The following is a 16,289-nucleotide window of genomic DNA, read 5'->3' as shown; positions in this document are numbered from 1 at the left end:
ACTGACGTCCATGCTCTAAGCCAGTGTCTTATAAGGTTTGGTATCACAACCACTTGAAGAACTCATGAAAAGACAACGGCTGGATCCCATCGATACTTTCTGATTCAGTAGGTTTCAGGTTGGAGCTGAGAATATACATTTCTAACAGCTCCCAAAGGGCACTCACTGATTTTTCAGGTTTGGGGGCTACACATTGAAAACAAGTACTCTAAACTATTAAATTTTCTTGCTTCATCAAATTAGAGTAAAATGACAAGGAGGGAAAGGAACTATGCTGGCAACATTAAAAAATTGTACATATAAATTCCAGTGGCTTCATTAATTTTTCTGCATCTGGTAAGTGGTTATTTGAAGGAAGCTTCACAGAGGGGCTAAGATTTGAATGAAGCTTTGAAAAAAGTGAATGGCTTTCTCACAACACAGATTATTCCAAGTAGAAATGCACTGCTTGGAAAGGCAGATAAACAGCTATTTATGATGATGTAGAATAAGAAATGTGATGAGACACTGGTATAGATGTTATTTGTAAAATATATTATATTTTATAAATAAAATACAATAAGGTATCAGATGTGTTCAACCTCACTTGAGTCTCTTTCAATGTGGCTATGCACTTGTTTGAAGAAAAAGAGCATAAGAACTAAGTAAATGAACTGGAGCCAGACAGGTCTGGTCCAAATCCCTACTCCACAACTGATTGGCTCTGTAAGGTTGGAGAAAGCATTTTATCACTCTCAAACTCCTTGTTAGTTTGCTAAAGCTGCCATGACAACATACCACAAACTGGAAATTTAAACAACAGAAATGTATTGTTTCACAGTTCTGGAAGTTAGAATTCTGAGATCAAGGTGTTTCCAGGGCTATGCTTCCTCTCAAGTAAGGAAGGATCTGTTCTAGGCTTCTCTCCAAGCTACTGGTATTCCTTGGCTTGTGTAACCAGCATGGTCTTCTCCTTGTATATGTGTCTATGTCCAAATTTCCCCAATCGGGACTCTACTCCAGACCTCATCTTAGCTAATCACATCTGCAATGACCTTATATTCAACTAAGTTAACTTGTTTAAGGAGGTTAAGGATGCAACATATGAATTATAGGGGACACGATTTAATATATAACACTCTTCTTCCTCTCCTTTGAAAGAGGTTTGCTTTTGTTTGTTGTTTAGTCACTAAAGTTGTGTCTGACTCTTTTGCGACCCAATGGACTGCAGCATGCCAGGCTTGCCTGTCCTTCACTATCTCCTGGAGTTTAAAGTTATACAATTAATAGCATTGTTAAGGAAATTAAATGAGAATTGTATGCAAAGTTTTATCTCAGTAGCTTTTCAATCATTGCAATATTATTAATTTAAAATATATCTATTATTGTGTAATATTCTTGAGGTTGTCATCTTTTACCAGCCTACCATCTGTATTAAAGTCACAGGTCTATAAATCCTCCTAATATGTTAAAGATGAAGGAGTTTCAAAAAGATATACTGGGAAAAATTGTTATTTACCTTTTCTGAATTTGTAATTTATTCCATCCTGCTTGTAGAAGGGTTGGATATGTCTGACCTGTTTCTATGGATGCAGAGAACTATAGTCTTGTGGTGGCCCCATTCAGAGAATCTCCAGGATTCTCTTTATACTAGACTAGCACTCAGTTTTTTTCCGTCCTCTTTTTTATTTACTTATTTAATTTTTGTCCTGTTTGCTGCCAAAAGTGTCCCAAATGATGAGCTCCTGCACTGGGCTTGTGACCAGCAGGAAGAGAATCAATGCTGAGAACATATTCCCACAGCTCAATGGGCAGCATGCAGGTGGTAATGACTTTCAGTCACAATTTGTGCGAGGTCCAGTGCCATGCTTCAGACTGCTAGTCCATTACCAGCTTCCCTGCTCTCCCAGTCTATTACCAATTTAACTCCCCAAAGCTCCCTTTCACTCTCTCTTTTGCTATTGTCCTTTCTTATTCAATTACAGTGACTACTCAAGGCCTGAACAGAAGGTTGGTGCAGCATAAGGCAAAATTAAGCTGCTGTTCCAATACACTGGACCTGCATTGGCAGACATTTGAATTGAAAATGGATTTGGCCATTCCTTGGTCATACTGTTTGGCCATTTTTATCATACAAATGCAATATTTTGGTCGATTTTATAAGGCACCTGGTCTTATATTTCCTACTCAACAGAGGAACAGGAAGACAGATTATACAGTGAACACTGTGTTTGTTTCATGGAGTTGTACTAAATATCCCCATTTTATCCCCAGTTTAATGACAGGGGTAAAAGTAAGATGACTCTCAAAGGGAAAAATATCCAAATAAAGATGTAGCTTGCATATTTATATTTATATAAATTCATCTATTTTTAATTGGAGGAAAATTGCTTTAAAATATTGTGCTGATTGCTGCCATATATCAAAAGGAATAAGCCATAGGTATCATATACATATATTTTTATAATAGGGGAAAAATAAGTTTGAATATTTATCTAGAAAATAATTACCATTTACATATATATAATGTATATTCCTAAGGGCTAATAATCTCTCCCAACACTAGAAGTTTCTCAGATAGGAAAACAGAGATTTAGTGAATTTAAGCTACTAACATACAGTTCAGTCACTCAGTTGTGTCCAACTCTTTGCCACCACATGGACTGCAGCACACCAGGCTTCCCTGTCCATCACCAACTCCCAGAGCTTGCTCAAACTCATGTCCATTGAGTTGGTGATGCCATCCAAGCATCGCATCCTCTGCTGTCCCCTTCTCCTCCTGCCTTCAATTTTTCCCAGCATTAAGACCTTTTCCAGTGAGTCAGTTGTTCACATCAGGTGGCCTAAGTATTGGAGTTTCAGCTTCAGCATCAGTCCTTCCAATGAACACTCAGGACAGATTTCCTTTAGGATGGACTGGTTGGATCTCCTTGCAGTCCAAGGGACTCTCAAGAGTCTTCTCAAATACCACAATTTAAAAGCGTCAATTCTTTGACACTCAGCTTCCTTTATGGTCCAACTCTCACATCTATATATGACTACTGGAAAAACCATAGCTTTGACTAGATGGACTTTTGTTGGCAAATCAGTGTCTTTGCTTTTTAATATGTTGTCTAGGTTGGTCATAGCTTTTCTTCCAAGGAGCAAGTGTCTTTTAATTTCATGGCTATAGTCACAATCTGCAGTGATTTTTGAGCTCAAAAAATAAAGTCTGTCACTGTTCCCATTGTTTCAACATCTATTTGCCATGAAGTGATGGGACCAGATTCCATGATCTTAGTTTTCTGAATGTTGAATTTTAAGCCAGCTTTTAAACTCTCCTTTTAAACTTTCAATATGAGGATCTTTAGTTCTTCCCTTTCTGCCATAAGGGTGGGGTCATCTGCCTATCTGAGGTTATTGATATTTCTCCCTGTAATCTTGAATCCAGCTTGTGCTTCATCCAGCCTGACATTTCACATGATGTACACTGCATGGAAGTTAAATAAACAGGGTGACAATATGCAGCCTTGACATACTCCTTTCCTGATTTGGAACCAGTCTGTTGTTCCATGTCCAGTTCTAACTCTTGCTTCTTGACCTGAATACAGAGTTCTCAGGAGGCATATAAGGTCGTCTTGTATTCCCATCTCTTGAAGAATTTTCCACAGTTTGTTCTGACCCACACAGTCAAAGGATCTGGCATTGTCAATTCTTAAAGCAGAAGTAGATGTTTTTCTGGAACTCTCTTGCTTTCTCGATGATCCAACAGATGTTGGCAATTTGATCTCTGATTCCTCTGTGTTTCCTAAATCCAGCTTGAACATCTGGAAGTTCACAGTTCATGTACTGTTGAAGCCTTGCTTGAAGAATTTTGAGCATTACTTTGTTACCATGTGAGATGAGTGCAATTGTGTGGTAGTTTGAGCATTCTTTGGCATTGCCTTTGTTTGGGATTGGAATGAAAACTGATCTTTCCCAGTCCAGTGGCCACTGCTGAGTTTTGCCAATTTGCTGGCATATTGAGGGCAGCACTTTCACAGTATCATCCTTTAGGATTTGAAATTGCTCAACTGGAATTCCATCACCTCCACTAGCTTTGTTCATAGTGATGCTTCCTAAGGCGCACCTGACTTCTCATTCCAGGATGTCTATCTCTAGGTAAGTGATCACATCATCGTGGTTATCTGGGTCATGAATGTTTTTTTGTATAGCTCTTCTGTGTATTCTTGCCACCTCTTCTTAATATCTTCTGCTTCTGTTTGTTAGATCCATACTGTTTCTTTCCTCTATTGTGCCAATCTTTGTATGAAATATTCCCTTGGTATCTCTCATTTTCTTGAAAAGAGCTCTAGTCTTTCCCATTCTACTGCTTTCCTGTATTTCTTTGCATTGATAACTGAGGAAGGCTTTTGTCCTTACTATTCTTTGGAACTCTGCATTGAAATGGATATATCTTTCCTTTTCTCCTTTGCCTTTCACTTTTCTTCTTTTCACAACTATTTTTAAGGCCTCTTCAGATAACTGTTTTGCCTTTTTGCATTTCTTTTTCTTGGGGAAGGTCTTGATCACTGTCTCCTGTACAAAGTCACAAAGCTCCATCCATAGTTCTTCAGGCACTCTGTCTATCAGATCTAATCCCTTGGATCTTTTTGTCACTTCTACTGTATAATTAAAAGGGATTTGATTTAGGTCATATCTGAATGGCTTAGTGATTTTCCCTTTCTTCAATTTAAATCTGAATATGGCAATAAGGAGTTCATGATCTGAGTTACAGCCAGCTCCCAGTCTTGTTTCTGCTGACTGTATAGAGCTTCTCTATCTTTGACTGCAAAGAATATAATCAATCTGTTTTCAGTATTGATCATCTGGTGATATCCACGTGTAGAGTCTTCTCTTTTATTGTTGGAAGAGGGTATTTTATATGACCAGTGCATTCTCTTGCAAAACTCTGTTAGTCTTTGCCCTGCTTCTTTTTGTACCCCAAGGCTAATTTTGCCTGTTACTCCAGGTATCTCTTGACTTCCTACTTTTGCATTCCAATCCCCTATAATGAAAAGGACATCTTTTTTGAGTATAGTTATAGAAGGTCTTGTAGGTCTTCATAGAAGAAGATACTGTATGTAACTTACAGTTATATCACTATTATATAGAAGGGCTAAAATTTTACCTTCAATTCCAGATGGGTCCCTTGGAAACTGTGCTCTGGGTAGAGTTTGATGATACAGCATAACATCTGGCCCTATTGCCAAACATACAGCAGTTTTAGTTTTACCTAATCATAGTGCCTTCCAAGCAGGACAAAGATATCATCGCTAAGGATCTACAGCACTTTCCATGATATCTTCTGCTTTCACTCATCCTCTTGCCTTGGCAAAGTGAAGAAAGGCTGCCCCCCCCCCCAAAAAAAAAGGCTGGCCCAGGTAAGATCACTGGAACCTGTGTCACTGTAAAAACAAGATAAGAGGCAAGCATCCCTTTTCCATTTTTGTAACTTTAAAAGAGCTATAATATACAAGTTAATTTTAATCTGCTTCCAGCTCAACTATCTTGCCTCCCACGTCCCATAGTTAACTGGAACAAATTTAATCACACACACACACACACACACACATATATGTATATATATAAAGAGAGAGTTATATTCCTTCCATAAGAAATTGATATTTTTACCAACCAGATTTTTAGCTAAAGTCTATCCATATTGTTTCCTAAATCTGGGCATTTGGGTGGATCCAGTAGTTGTATATCTAGTTCTTATATTTCATCTCAAAAATTGCTATAAAATGATTTTTATGATGACATTTGATTGCATCTATTGTCCCTCTATCATTTGTGAATATATCATAATTGAAACCATTGGATAAATCATGATTTGAGTGGTTAGCTAAATGAGATTATCACAATCTTCCTTGTCCTTGTGATGTTTAGCACAAGTATATGCTTGTAACATTTATCCTATATGAATTGAGTTTACATAAACATTTGTACTCACAGGACTAAATGCATTCTCATCCTCATTTTGCTATTTGCTTTTTTCTAGCTAGTGCTAAAGCAAAGACAGAGCAATCTAGAGATGGTACTGGGGCCATAGATGATGAAGACTAATGGTAACAGTTACATTTTTCTAGTGGATGGTGGAGATGGAACATCTTAAGAAGACTGAGACCATTAGGGACCCCAGAGAATAAGGAAAGACCAGCTATCTAGTTGCTTTCATCAGCCTTTCTAAACAGGGCTCCACAAGAGAATTACACCCTGAATCTCCAAGAGGCACCTATTTTACCCAATGAGTTTCCCACTTTTTGTTCATCTAGTATGATACTACCTAAGTATCATCTTTGAAGGAACTTAGGTAATAGTCACTGGGATCATTTTCTGGATTATGCAATTTAGATGAAGACTCCCACTTGAGCTCAGGAAAACTACACATATTCTGTCACTCCTCCACTCTCAAAAACTGTGGGAAAGAGATCACTTGACCGGCAAACACTGACCCACAATTTAGGGCTAGGTGGATACTGGCACCCATGAGAGCTCATTCCTTTCATTCCAAGCTAGGTTTTGCAGAATATTACTCCTGGGGAAGCTACTTAATGGGTCTTCCCATTTTCTATAGAATTTTTCTCCCTTAAAGAATTGCCCACTTAAATATATAGTCATTTAAATTTAGTCAATGAAGATGGAGTGTCAGGTCCCATCGGTCACTGTCTGTGAAGCTGGAAAATTATCACAAAATAATGGAAGTATATACAAAGAGAAAAGGGAACTTGCTAAGTAAAGACAAAGATGAACATTGTCATAAAATAACACCGACTCTTTTTTTGGAACTATAGATTAAGATGTCCCCAACAGGCTGTTTTAAAGTGCCTTCGCATTCTGAGAAAAGGTCACAGTTGTGATGGATGTGGTTGCTCCTTTCTTTTGTCATGGTAAATTAACAGACTTCATTAGGTGAAGTGTGATAAATAATGAAGCAATAGAAAACAGTTGATCTAGATCTAGAGAAGCAAGGAGAAGTTTCAATTCTAGCATTGAAATCATGTTTATTAGCCACATACATGATCTTGGACAAATTTCTCAGTTTCTTTAAGTCTCAGATTCAGCACTATAAAATACTAACCCTCAATCTCAAGTGTTTTGGTGAAACTGAAGAAGATATAAATCCTACATATGCTTTAAAGAAACAATTACAAAGTTCACCATGATTTGCTGATTAAAGTAGGAATATTTTAATTTATTTGTATTTTGTGCTTTACAGACAATTTATCCATTTCTCTCAACACCACAGTGAACTAAGCCAAGGAACATTACATGACTTGCCTGAGGTCAGAAAACAAATACCAAGCTGAGCCTGAACTCCTCTTGTCTGCCTGATTCTCAAGTGCAACTTTTGTAGTCTCTTCAATATATCATGTCTGTAGTTGTCTAACTTTTAAAACGCCTCCATTGATTTTGCTTTCGCAAATCATTCACATTATAATGTAGACTGTAAGGGCCACAAGTTGAAGTGCAGGATGAGGAGTGAAGGCAGAATCTTGGAACCAGAAAGCACTGTCAAAGTCATCTAGGTGAACTCTTTGCCTTATGTAAAGCTCACCAAACTATTCCAGACACATTGTCAGGGATGGAATTAACAGCTCTGCTAACTCCTCTGCTGCCTAGCCATGCTTGCTACCCCCAGAGTTCCTCCTTACATCATTTGAATTCTCTCCAACTGCAATTTATGCCCCTCTCCTCTTATTCTGGCCTCATCAGAGAGGGAGAACAGATGGTCACCATCCTCATATAATCATACTGGGGATAATGGAGGTGGTTATTGAGTCACCCTTCCCCAGCTCCAGTCCAGGTCTTGCTACACGGACCTATTTACTGGGGAACTGACAAAGATGGCAAGTGGAGGAAAACACATTTAAAACATATTCACACCTAGTGATTAGAAAAACTGTTTTAGGAGTGAATAACAGTATTCCTTAGTATTTTACCACAACTCATGTTCTGCAATTGTTTTCAATCTGAAGCCCATTCCATAATGGCTAATGATATGACTTTTTATACAATTTGGATCTGGCTTTATCTGAGTTTGAGATAACTAAGTTAGGAAATCCAAAGTGGAAAAAAAAAAAAAAGGTTTGGACAGCAGCCAGAAGAATATTTGATCCAAGGCACATGTGTCTGAAATTAAATTTGAGAGTTAGTCTGTGCTGTCTAAGTCATGACAGCAAATGAAGGGGAACCTTCTGTATGCTAAGAAAAGGAGAATGTGTTGGCTGTTGCCTTACAGGAATTGCAGGGAACAGGGGTAATTCCTAGAAACTACCCAGATTGGCTGAATGGCTTTTTGGCACACCAGAGTGAGGGGACTAGAATGGAAGCCTCCCTATAATTATCCTGTCGGGTTCCTGAGAGGTCACCTGTGTGGATTTGGGCAGGGTCAGCTAGAGAGTACAGAAAATAAGGCATTGCCTAAATGGAATGGCTTTTAAAGTGAGCAAGCCCTCCGGTTAGTAGTCAACCCTAGGTATGTTGCTTTGTTCATTACAGTTCTATTTTTTGAGACTTTAAAAAAGTTGTCTACATCTCAGACTTCCTTATTGGAGAGGTAATATTCTGCATTAGCAAGTCTGCTAATGCCATCTTGAAAGCATGATGTTTAAAGAATTGGGAGGATAGTCAGACCCTACTTGGCTCCAGACAAGGTAAGAAAATGATCAGAATTCTTTCATTTATTCTTTCACTCAATTATCCATCAATACAATGGGAATAAAAACAGCATTTACCTCATAGGGATAAGCATTAAATAACTTGGCAAATGAAGAGTTTGTAATAGTACATAGTACAAAATAACAGCTCCATAGTTGCTATGTTATTACTAAAGACAGAAAGCACCACTGTTCTTCAGGAGGTTTTCCATGAACATTCAAAACTAGTGTTTAATGTGAAAAGTTCTTTAAGACAAGGTTCTGCAGACGGAAATATCTTAGTGATTATGTTTTTAGAAAGAACAGGGGGTTTCAGAAGACGATAATAACAGAAGGTGATAATAACTGTTTAGTGCTGGGTTAGAGTCCATCAGAAATATTTCATTTTTCTAGACATAACACTTTAAAAAGGATATTGATTTATTTGATTTTATCCCTGGGAAGCAACCAAATAGAAAAAGGATTTCAAACTGATTTAAATGGGAACAATTTAATATAATTTTATGTGTTCCATTTAGAGAGGAGTTAGGCTGAGATATGATTGTGTTCTTGCATGACTGTCTATGGAATATGAAATCTTTCTGGAGAATAAAACCAGGACCACACAGAGTGGAAGTTTCTAGAAAAATGTCATTCATTAGATAATTTTTTTCTGGCAATAAAATATGATCAAAATATGATAAAGCTTCTCAAGTAGTATGTGGATTACTAAAAGGGTATAGGACAGACTTGAAGAGAATATTTCGAGATAGGCCTATAACCTCCCCAGATCCTTTTTGCATTCAAAATTTTATAATTGATTAAGAGCATTCTTAACCTTGATAATTACAAGGTTACAAATTGTTACAAATTAACAATATTTCAAAGACCAAGTGGAACAGAAGACACACTCACCAAAACAGTTTCTATGCAAATATATCTGAGGGCAAGCAGTTGTATGTTTTAAGTATTAGGAAAACAATTTTTCGTTAATTCTTCAATGGAGCCTCCAGACGTTACACTCTATGAACCCTCCCTAACATTGTAACCAGATAGTAAAAGCATCTGTGAAGGCCAGGGAAGGCCCACTTCCTGTAGAGGTATATCAGTGACTGCAATGGATAGCATAATTAAGGAATGCAAGTAGGGCTTCTGGCTCAAGTCAAGAGTAGCTAGGTCAACCTTTTGTGAAACAGTTACTTGCAAAGAAATTGAACATACTAATCAGCTGGTTGTCTGTACCCAAAATTCTTGTGAAGAATTTAATTCATGACTGTACAATGTCATTGGATAAAACAAAATTTGCTGATCATTATCTCTAAAACTTTGATCTTGTCTATTTACACAGTCTCATCTACAACTATGTTCCCTTTCAACATGTTACAAACACAAGGGCTTTCTGCTCTCTCTCGATCAAGCAAAGTTCACTACTTGCCATGTTTGAACTGTTTTCTTTGTCTCTTCTACTTTCAGATCTTTGCACGGTTGTTCCTTCATGATCATTCAGATTCCAACTGGATAGTCTTCTCTGGCCAAGGATCTAAATGTATTATATTGATCTCTGCCATAACATTACTCTCCAATCTATCACTCCATTTTATTTTTTCATAGAATTTTTTATCTTTTTTTAACTTCTGCAATACAAGTGTCTAAAATATTATCATATATTTATATGTATATGTATATATATATACTTCCAACATATTGATTTATCTCATCTATATTTATGTGTTTATTATCTTCTCTCTCCCACTAAAATATACATTTAATTGGGTCAGAGGCCCCTTTTACATGTTCACTGTGGCTTTTCCAGTACTTGGAAGAAAGTGACACCTCCATAGTTATTATTTTTTTTTTTTTTTTAAGGAATGACTCTTGTTTGTGGCGGGCAATCACACAGGAAGAACTTAAAGTTATTTTAGGATGGTGAAAGGTATGATTTTGTTTTTGCTTAAGCAGTTTGTATTCTTAGTATCTAAGATGCAAAGTCCTGACCTTAGAGAAATGAAAGTAGATTCATCATGCTATGCTGATCATGAAGAGAAAGGAACTATGCAAGTCATCCTTAACTTCTCTGGTGCAGCTGCTTTCTTTTCTGAACTATTTCAGCACCACTATTCTAAACAAGACTTGGTCCTCTGAAGGTAAGACTAGAAACTAACTTAGAGGTCAGAGCTAGTGGAGCAGTATAAAAAATACAAAAAGTGTCCTAAAACTCTAGAGAAGAGTCTCAAGAGGATGTGGATAAAGAGCAAAAGGTTAGAGACAAGTAAATGCTATTAGCAATGACTTTGGTGAAGTATAATAAAAACCTGCCAAGACCTGAAGCTACAGGAAACAAGTAGAACTCAAAGAAATAAAAGGAAAGGACAAATTGATTTTGACAGATGGGGGCTTCTGCAATATAATCCCTCTTGAAGATCCAGAAGCTGTTCACCAGTCCCTCTTTGTCCGTCTAAGAGGATCCAGATGTTTCTGACATATAGACTTTATTATCTAATCGGTGTGATCATTTATTTCATAAAGATTGCTCTTCTGAATGTTTAAGTACAAAATCAGAGTCAAAAATAGTTAATGAAAATAAAAATTATACATAGTATATGTACATATAGTTCTATATCATCTTTTATATTATTATCACAATGTATTATTGTTTGGAAAAATATTCCTTTAATGCTAATTGCCACTATTATACAGAAATAATATCAGGAACATATTTTAATCACCGTTTGCTGCTTGATTAATTATTTAGAGTTAATTTAGCAAATACTTATTGAGTATCTTCTATGATAGGATGCATGATAGGTCCTGGACAAACATGGTCTCTGCCTCGGGAAGTTTACAATCTTGTAGAAGTGGATGATGCTAAAATATCTAGGATGATACTGGATTTTGATAAGTGCTTCATGGAAAATAAAACACCATGAGGTAGTGATAATTGTGCATGAGAAGATGGTGTCACTCACGAAAGGATTAATGTTTGGCATGAACAGAATTTAAGCTGAGATCTGAAAGCTGAAAACACATAGAAAAAAAAACACAGATATCTATGATCTGTTTTGATCTTAGAGACAAGAAAAGAGACTAAAAGGTACAGCATAGTTCCAAGTAACTGTAAGGAAACCCCTGGACTGCAGACCAGTGAGCAAAGAAGAGAGCAATGGCAGAGGTGAGCAAGGGAAAATCACACTAAGTCTGTGGGTTATCTTTGGGAAGTTCAGGTTTTATTCTATGTCCATTGCAAGCTTCTGAGAAATCTCAGAAGAAATCTAATTTATTTACCTTTTTAAAAAATTGCTCTAGTTAAAATACAATACATTGTAGAAAGGTAAGCTGCCAAGACAAGTCTTGGGGACCATATTGTAGGTGACCAGTTGATGAGAGATGAGTGGCTTTAACTGTGGATATGCAGTGAAGAGGATAATAATTGTAGAATATGTGAAAAGTTTAGATGTATGGACAACAGAGAGAGAGCTGAGCTAACTACTAGATTTTGGCTTGAACATCTGGTTTGATGTTGATATCATTTATTTATAGGGAACAGACTGAGTTGAGTGAGAAAGATGTTCAAATGGTGAGTATCATTAATAACATTCTTAATTAGTTTCAGAGACCATTCTGTATAGCAGATCTCTCATATGTGTTTGAAGTTCAAAGCAAGTTTGGGCTAGGAATATATATATATAGTTGAAATATAAAGTGATTAACATGGAAGTGATCATCCAGAGAGAAGGTGTAGAGAGAAGAGATTAAAACCCAGAACCAATCGTGGGAATATCACATAGAGGTCAGATAGTAATATGGAATATACAAAAAAAAAAAAAAAGAAGTCCAAATGGAATTATCAGTTGAAAAAGGAAAACTTATGAGAATGTGAAATTATATAAACTGAAGGACTGTTGCAAATACATGGGATCATTTATTTCTTGTGAACAGTGCTAAAATGTGTAGAAAGACTGAAGACAGACATTAAAGCATTTTAGGATTTAGTTTGGAGGTCATTGTTGGCTTCATAAAATACATTTAAATAGATCACTGACTGAACACCTAGATACACATGAATCAAAGTATTGAACACTAAAGATAGTCTTAAAAAAGATCAGAAAAAATGGATAGACTTACTTGTAAATGAAAGATGATCATTTACATTCATAGCTGAATTCTCAGAAGCATCAAAGAATAATATCTACAAAGTTAGGAGAAAACTCAATTCTAGTGAAACTATCACTTAAGAATCAGGTCTAATTACTTCACACCAATTAAGATTGTTATTCAAAAAAAAAAAAAAAAAGAAGTTTGGGCAAGAATGTAGAAATACTGGAACATTTATGCACTGCTGGTAATGTAAAAGGACAGTCATTAAAGAAAAATTGTGATTCTCAGAAATTTGAAAATAGAATTAGTATAAGATCCAACAGTCTAACTTCTGGGTCTTATTCAAAAGAATTGAAAGCAGGATAGGTATTTGTGCATCTATGCTCAAAATAGCATTGTTGCAGTATCCAAAGGTAGATGCAATCCAAGGTCCCATTCAATGGATTGATAAATAAAATTTTGTTATGTATACACCAAATGTTGTTATCCATTCTACCATATGTCTCTTTTCTTTTTTTAAACCACAATTGAAATTTTAAAAAAAGATAGTCTTGAACTTTTTGAACATGTAAAGTTTCTTGGCAATACCTAGGAGTCTAGAGGCCATACTTTGAGAACTTCTAATATATAGTAATCTTATTAATACATATTAAGATTGCACATTATAATTAAATAGTATAAGTTCATGTGCTAAGGACTTTTCTGTGTGTTTTCAAACTACTATCCCTTTAAACCACCACCACAACCTGATGAGTACCATTGTTCCCTTTACAGTCATAAACTTCTCATCTTAGAGGAGTATAATAATTCATATTGGATGATGTAAGTAACTTGACTGATTGCCTCTAAGTGAAACTGAGAGAACTTTGCCTAGGCCTCTTGAAGTAACTGGCCTCACAATCTTTCCTAATGGTAAACATATTCTTTTAAACAGTGCTTAAGCATTTAAATTGTTCCTTTCTCTTAATTCTTCTGTAGTGCTGGTTTAGACTGATTCTGGCACATCAGGGTCTTTGTTACTTGTTGGCATTACTCCTTTTTCTGCTCTAAGAACTCATCACATTTTTGTCAAAACATTGAGTTTTCACTCTTCCCCTGCTCAAGCATTTCCTGCGGTGTCCCTTCTCCAACAATCACAGGGCGCAAAGCAGAAGGAAACACCCACACACCACATTAAATTAGGATTCTCAAAAGAATAACCTGATTCTTTACTGTCTTTTCCCCCTTATTTGCTAATGTTTACAAAAGCTTATTCATTTCCCTCTTTTATTTTTTAATGGCAACCCAAGGATCCTGAGGGCTGGTGGGATGACAATTTGGGGTAGTATTAATATTTAATATACTCCCGGGTGGCACAGTTGGTAAAGAATCATCCTACCAATGCAGGAGACACAAGAGACCTGGGTTTGATATCTGGTTCAGGAAGATCCCCTGGAGTAGGAAATGGCAACCCACTCCGGTATTCTTACCCAGAAAACTGATGGATAGAGGAGCCTGATGGGCCACAGTCCATGACATAACTGAGCATGCCTTGCCATATCTTCCACTCCATTGTGACATGAATATGAACACTGCCACGTCTATTCTAGCTGGAAAATATGCAAAATATATAGCTGGACTTTTTATTACTCAAGGATGGAGTCTTTGCACAGTTTTACAAATGTGAAATTTTAATAACATTAAATAAATAGTGTTTATACATGTCAAAAATTCATCAATTGTGCTCAAGGAATTGTGTTCAATATCAGATTTCTTTGCACAAATAACACTCTTTTCAAATAGAAATTCCTAGGCTATATTTTGCCAGAAATACAGATTAAATAGTTCTGAGGTGGAGCAAAAGAGACACTGATGTATATATAGAACAGTCTTTTGGACTCTGTGGGAGAGGGAGAGGGTGGGATGATTTGGGAGAATGGCATTGAAATATGTATAATATCATATATGAAACGAGTCGCCAGTCCAGGTTCAATGCACGATACTGGATTCTTGGGGCTGGTGCACTGGGACGACCCAGAGGGATGTTATGGGGAGGGAGGGGGGAGGAGGGTTCAGGATGGGGAACACATGTATACCTGTGGCAGATTCTTTTTGATATATGGCGAAACCAATACAATATTGTAAAGTTAAATAAAATTTAAAAAAAGAAAATATATAAGTGAATAAGCATGCCTGTTGCAAAAAAACAAAGACGCTTTACAAAGGAAAAAAAAAAAGTCCCCTCATATCACTATTAGGTAGAATATACTTTGAGTATAACTGATCTGGAATATGGCCTTCTCTGGTAGCTCAGTTGGTAAAGAATCTGTCAGCAGTGCAGGAGACTGGGTTAGATCCTAGAAACTGGAAGATCCCCTGGAGAAGGAAATGGCAATCCACTCCAGTATTCTTGTCTGGAAAATCCCATGGACAGAGGAGCCAGGTGGGCTACAGTCCATGGGGTCACAAGAGTCAGACACAACTTTGTAAGTTATAATGATACTTGGGATTCTTGTGTGGCATGAGTGCCTTAACAGGCACTAGTCTAAGTGTTTGAAAATGCCTTCTTGTCAGGTGGCAGTCAATCCAGGTGGGCTACCCCCAGTCTGCTTTTAACCCCTCTACCATGCTTTTTTCCCTAACCTCATATAAAATGCCCAAATTATCAGATATTTGCAAAGGAATAAGCCAGAGAGTTTAAATTTGTCCTCCTACTTTATCTCTTTTCGTATTTAGAATCAAACTATCTTCAAGATTCCCTAAACTGAATCTCAAGTACTTAAATATCTGTTGATTAACCAAGCACTAGAAATTGTGCAAGATCCTTCTAGACAATTTCCAAAATATTGGTTAAAGGAAGGTTTCATAGTAAAGGATGAAAAAAAATCTCAAGAGCCAGAGCCTGTCATGCTGGAAAGCTAATCTCACAAATATCAGCAGGAAGAGTTGTGACTTTGAGATCCAGGAGGGAGGTGGTAATTGTGGGCATGGTGAAACTTTCCAAAATTCTAGGGCTCCAGTGGAGAGATACATGGACCACTTCACTCCAAGCTGACTTCAGGATAATGGAGACACAGTGGTTTTACCAGGAAAGGACACTTTTACTAAAGAGAAAACATGTTGAAATGCTCTCAGGGATGTGAACTAAAGGTACTAAATGGAAAAGTAAAACAACTTTCTCAAACAAAAAAACAACACCTTTTTGCATTCAAGTACTGATTTGTAAAATATGGGATAACTATAAATATGGTCAGTCTCAACCCTTCTCATCTCAGAGGCACACCGTCATTCTAATAGATAAATTTCAAAATTAAAGTTGGCCAAATAAACCTGATGATCTTAGGAGCCATTATTCCCATTTTCTAATCTACGTTATGTTTCAGTATAATGTCAAGTAATTGAGTTGTTGGGCTTGGGGCAGGCACAGACCACTGCTAAGCTTCCTCATGAACATTCAGAGGTTGATAGTTTTCAGATAGAAATCCACACTTATTCTATTTAATAATTGAAATCATCCTTGCAGCTATAATTAAACATAAAGCATTTTGTGACAGTAAATAGTAAACTCAATGCCAT

Source organism: Bos mutus, chromosome 6 (assembly GCF_027580195.1).
Source record: "Bos mutus isolate GX-2022 chromosome 6, NWIPB_WYAK_1.1, whole genome shotgun sequence".
Lineage (NCBI taxonomy): Eukaryota > Metazoa > Chordata > Mammalia > Artiodactyla > Bovidae > Bos > Bos mutus.
The sequence above is the reverse complement of the archived record's forward strand: the minus strand, read 5'-3'. Positions refer to the sequence as shown.